Here is a 6095-nt window from a genome sequence, read left to right on the forward strand (position 1 = left end):
AGTGGATCTATTTTGAGAATCCCAAACGCACAAAATCATGGGTTGATCCAGGTCAAACATTAACATCAGCTGCAAGGCCAAATCGCTTTGGAAAGAAGACAATGCTCTGCCTTTGGTGGGATCAGGAAGGTGTGGTGTAGTATGAGCTTCTAAAACCAGGTGAAACCATTAATACTGGTCGCTACCAACAACAAATAATCAATTTGAACCCATGCTTTGACTGTGAAACCATCAGAATGTGCCAAAGACACAGCAAAGTAATTTTGCTTCATAATGAGACACCATCACACACTTCAAAACCAGTTAAAGACACGTTAAAAGATCTTGCCTGGGAAGTATTAACCCACCCGCCATATTCACCAGACCTTGCTCCTTCAGATGACCACTTGTTCCAATCGATGGCGCATGCACTTTCTGAGCAGCATTTCAAACATATGAAGAAGTGGAAAATTGGATGTCTGAATGGTTTGACTCAAAACAAGAAAAGTTCTATTGGGACGGTATCCACAAATTACCTGAAAGATGGTGGAAATGTGTAGCTAACGATGGACATTACTTTTGAAGAAAGCACTTTTGATGTTTCCCTTGAAATTATTGTGTTTTCTTTTATTACAAAATCCACTATTATTAACCGGTACACCTAGTGTCTAATTCATTCCTTACAAAGGGTCAAACTGGTTGATGGTATTATCTCCTCAGGCTCAAAAGGGTTGCAAAACTTGCTCAAAGGGCATTTAAGATAGTTTTATCACTTGTTGTCTAATGGAAAAACTTATTCCTTTCACTTTACTGATTTGGGATCCTCTAATCACAGGTTTCACGCTAGGACTCAGAAACAGCCAGGTGTGATTTCTTGCCAGTTGTTCGATTAGACTAAGAGCCCTCTAAAGCTACTCTTATCTCTACCTTCCTGTGGTCCTTTGATTCTATCACAACATAAGTGCAGTACTCTGGAGATGCATATATTTACTACTAATGGAACAGGTGACATTTCAGTAAGAAATAACTGGGGAAGAGTGCCAAAATCAAAGAATGCAAAGCATGTTGACATTGTTTTGGGACTCTCAAGTTGTTATTGCTCACTCTTATCTATTTCATATTCTAGTTTAGAATTAAAAACCAAACTCCTGACCTATTTGATGTTTCAATTTAAGTTCTCCTTGGTATCATGTTTTGTCCTCTTCTTCCCATCTCACTCTTTTAGTTTTATTAAGTTCCTGAAAAATGGACATATTTTCTTATCAGGAAAAGCAAGACTCCAGGAGTAATATTCTCAGAAATAGCACACTTTATTTTGAAGAGGAAAAAAACTACAGGAAAGATAGGAAAGTGTCTTGGTCTCAAATCTAGATGTGTTTTATAAAATTTAAGAAAAAGGAGAGAGAGAGACATATGAGATGAAAGCATAATTGCTTTATTCAGATGGTTATCATAGAATGGATTCCAGTTTTGATCTCTGAATTTTAGGAAGGAGAATATATGGATAAGGTCCAGAAAGAAATATCATAAATGATTAAAGAACTGAAGAAGAAAGCTTATGAGAAAGTGTTTAAGGTTAATTTTGTCTGGATTCAGGAAGGCTAATATGTGATCACTATATTTAAATGTAGGTAAGACTGTGGTAAAATATTTTTTGAGAAATTAACTTGTGTTTTGCTCTCATATATTTTAGGCTGTAGTATAAAGCATGTGCCTTAATGGTTTTAGCAAGGCTGAAAGCAAGAGCTGCCTGAAATTAAATAGATTTGTCCTTCTTTAATCTCATGACTAAGAACATGTGAGGTATCTATTAAGGGGGAATAATCTTTGAGGGCAGAGAGGGAGAGGGAAAAGGAAGGAAAGGATGAAGAAGTTCTGTGTGGTGCCTCATGAGGGAGGACCACCAGATGGGAGTAAGGGCTATGAGATGCATCCCAGGAAACCAGCCCTAACTCACTGAGCAGCTCCCCCAAAGATTCCCTTGTCTTGGATACAATGAAATGAAGGGGCTTAAAGGTACCATAATGAATAGAAAATGGGCACATCAGTGGCCGGTGACTGATAGAGATAAGAAGCCTTCTAGAAGTTACAGTGTAAAATAAGGCCTGTGGCAAGAGGAGAGCTCAAAACACTAGACTGACTTGCCATCAGTCCGGCTGGATGGGAGCTGAAATGTGGACTAAAAACTGTTTAAAGAAAAATGTTAAAAAGAATCAAACCAAAACCCAAAAATATTACATCTTACACACTCTAGTTAGTGGACAGGTAAATAGGCCAATTCTACCAAAAGGCAAGTATGTAGATATAGAAATACACCTGCAACTCTTTTTCTATTTCCCACACAATGTGATTAGCTTTTCTTTGTACTGGATCTCCCAGATGACTTCATTTTAATTGCTTCAAAGTGGCGGTCAGAGAGGAGAAAGGAAACTAGTCAGGAAAACATTCTGTACCTGTCGCTAAAGTACTTAAAATATAAACAGCCATTGTCCCAGTGCTCTTGCTGTCACTCTCAGGAGTTTGGGATCCTTTATCCCCCAGTTAAGAGGAAAATAATATGCAGAAATGAGACTTCTGATTCTGTTCTTGATACAGAGGACAGAGAATGATGAGGCACTTCCATCGCCAGCAGGCTCCCTGGATAAGCCCGGAACTGGCAGAGCCTGGCTGGCTCCGGGGCCAGCTCTTAAGCTCTCCAATAAAAACAGAAGTCCACATGGACCCATGGATTACAGCCTGTGCTATTCTGAAAGTAGCCTGGGGACCGAGGCTAAAACTCGATCAGAAACAAGGCTAAAACTTTGGATTCATGTAACAGGAAAGAAAATCAGTTCGACTACCTATTATTCAGTTAAGTCTCAACTTCTTCCCTTTAAAAGGGGAGAATGTCAACATCCATCCAACAGGATTATTGTGAAATTGTGTAAAGGCACCTTCCTTTTTAGTACCACCTTCAATAAAGAACCCCTTTCCCGCTTCCCCTTGTCAGTCTCAGTTCTATTGCGGACAGTGGTACCTTGAGCCCAGTGCAGCTGCTCAGCTCTAGCTCTTTCTCCTCTCGCTCTCTCTAATGTTCAAGTGCCCAAAGTTTAGGACAGCACCCTTTACCCTCCTCTAGTACCTATGCTTTCTCTGGGCGATTCCAACCAGTTCCGAGACTTTCCCATCATTTTATGCTGATGCATCTTAAGTTTCTCTCTCTAGTTGAGGCTGCTTTTCTGAATTACAGACACATACGTTGCATCTTCACTGGGATGCCTTACAGACAGACTCTGAGATAGTGAAGGGTGGACAAACATGCCACCGCACACTATGCCACATTGAAATAAGGGTTATTTTGAGATAAAGGCACTTAAAAAACAACAGATACAAAAGGGTGCTCTGACCTCCGCTTTCCTCCCTGAGAGCAAGAGATTAAAATCCTTGTAAAAGATGCCCTTCCTATACCAGGAGGGAGGAAACATTCTTATCACAAGGGACAGGGAGTCAATGCCGAGAGAATTCTACACACAGACTTTGTTAAAATAACTCATCTTCCTTTAGCTCCCTTCCTCTTCCCATACATATTTTAGTTCCTTTTTCATAATTGCCTCTTTGTTCAGCCTAGTATAAAAGCCTTTAGGTTTTTGACACTTTTGGAGTCTTCATTATCCTATGAATTTTTCCATGTACATGTAAAACCTGTATGCCTTTTTCCTGTTACTCTTGTCTTAGGCCGATTTAATTCTCAGGCCCAGCTGGAGACTCTAACAGGGTAGAGGAAAAGTTTGGCTTCCCATACAGTTTCAAGGTCAGGTCTTAACCTGAGTCCACCGCCCTCTGCCACCTTTCCTCCTTTCCTTCTCATCACAGGAAAGGACGCCCACTCTCACACAGTCACGTGAAGCACTTCCCTTCTCCTCATCTGCATTTTTGCACCCCACATCCATCCAGCAGCCAGTCAGACCACTTGGCAGCATCTCCACTGCTACCACCTGACTGTGACCCGCCTTCATCTTGCTCTGGACCTAAGAGAAGCAGTGTTCCTGCCCTCACCACTCCTGCCCCTCTATTGAGTTTCATTAAATCCTAAGACATCCATTCAGCCACATGGCGATGCAGCCAAGACACATTCTAAAACCATTCCCCCAAGAGCTTTTATGGAATGCAAATCCAGCTGCGCCCAGCTGCCCACAGGGAGCCGCGCTGTCAAATAGCAGTGGAGCTTCTCCACCTGCAGGGAGGTGGAACTATCTTCCACTGCGCAGCAGCCAAAGCTCCTTAACCTCAAGGAGGAACTTCAGCTACATCCTCTTGCTCCACAATCCCCCAGGTTTTCAATGCCCTCCCACCACTGCTATTTCTGTGACATCACAGGAAGCTAGATGAACCCTGCCAACCTCTACAGAGATGGAATCCTGCTTTGGGCCTTTTGTTGTTGCTGAGTCTGAAGTGGACGGGGTTGAGTATGAAGCAGCTCAACAACAGACGCCAGCATTCCCGCTGTTGTATATTCTCAAACATTCAGTCCAACCCACTCTGTCCACATGAAGCAATTTAGAGTTTTTGCCCTTGGAGCTGTTAGAGTATTCATCATTTGCTTAACAGGGATAGGGACTCTTTCTTTTCTCCACTTTCCGATCTCTTCCCATTCCCGCTTCCCAATTCTCTCTTTATTTCCACCATCCCAGGCAAACAGCATGATGTTACAATTTCTGTTGTCTACTTCTGGAAGGAAAGGGTTCTGAAAGTCCTAGGGGAAAAGATGCATTTGTGGATATTAGAGCTTAGATTTGAATACAAGTGCATGGCTAAAAACAACAATAGTTACACAACTATGAAACAGACAGACTCTACAGTATGAAATATACCAAGGAGGAATAACTCCAGGGTGTCACTCAAAGTGCTTTACATGTATTATCACTAACCTCTGCTACCGGAAAGGTGTCTTAGAAAAACAGATTTTGTGATGGTCAGTGAAGACTAAATAGAATTTAAATGGCCAGAAATAGGGTGGGATTAGAGGATGGGATATAAATAACATGGAAAGGATGAAACATGAAAGTACCAGATGCGTTTGGAAATGACCCAGTCTGCTTTGGTTATGATAATGGGGCCGCAAGGAAATCAACAAAGGCAGGAAATTAAATGTTAGGATACTTTCTTTTTTGTTGCTTATATATATTAGACATTTTCTAAAATGAACATATATTTTGCAATAAGAAATTCAACTACATTGTTTAAAAATGAGACAGGGCTATGTTGCAAACGTTCATGTTTGATGGTACAAAAACTATTCCAAAAAACTATCGCAAAAGTGTGATTAGCTATATGCTGTAGCACAGCACCCAAATGCAAGAGGTAGGATGGCTTTGACCAGGACTGCAACAGGAATGGAATAAACTAGAGACAGAAACCAATTTGGAGGTTATTATAATAATTAAGGGGGAAAAGCGATGAAGGAATGAACTTGGAGTGAAGGGGAGGGTGAGGAAGTTACAGATTTTAAAGCAGAAGTACTCTGAAAAATAGAGTATATGTTAAGAGTTTAGATTGGAGAAGATCAGGGAGATAAAACAGTAAAAAATGATGTTCAGGTTTTAGGGGAAATGCATCCTATTTAAGTATGCTATGTCTGCTGCAAGACTTTACTTAGAGATGCATAATAAAAGATAGGTCTAGACAGCCTCTATACCACAATTCTATACTCTAAATTTGTAAGTTTCCTGCAAAATATGGGCTAATCAGATGAAGTTATCCATGCAGAGAGAATATGATGAGCAGAGATGAGGGGGAGGGCAAACTAGGGAATACCTGCATCTGTAAGGCCAGTGAGGAAGGAAGCAGACATAGATAGTGATAGCAAACAGTCACAGATTCAAAGAGAGAAGGTGTTAACTAAAGTGACAAATGCTGCAGCAGCAGTAAGGAGGCTGCAAAGTAAATAAATGTCACTGGATTTGATTAGGTGACTTGCAGCTTCTGACTTTCAGGAGAATTTTGGAAACAGAAATTAGTTTACAATCAACTGATGAATGAGTGATGATGCCTGGAGGCAGCATCCTATTCTATTTCAATTACTATGTCCAGAGACTGGACCAGGAAGGGAAGAAGAAAGACAGCACAGAGCCTCAAAG

The 6095-nt window shown here is 40.9% G+C and overlaps 1 protein-coding gene across 4 annotated transcripts in view; it reads right to left on the reverse strand.

The window, feature by feature from the left end:
* The window catches only part of INPP4B (inositol polyphosphate-4-phosphatase type II B), a 464775-nt gene that overhangs the window by 13557 nt on the left and 445123 nt on the right, over nt 1–6095 (reverse strand). The gene's annotated exons all lie outside the window — the stretch shown is intronic.

The sequence above is a fragment of the Myotis davidii genome, unplaced genomic scaffold (assembly GCF_000327345.1).
Source record: "Myotis davidii unplaced genomic scaffold, ASM32734v1 scaffold436, whole genome shotgun sequence".
In the NCBI taxonomy this organism is placed as follows: Eukaryota; Metazoa; Chordata; class Mammalia; order Chiroptera; family Vespertilionidae; genus Myotis; species Myotis davidii.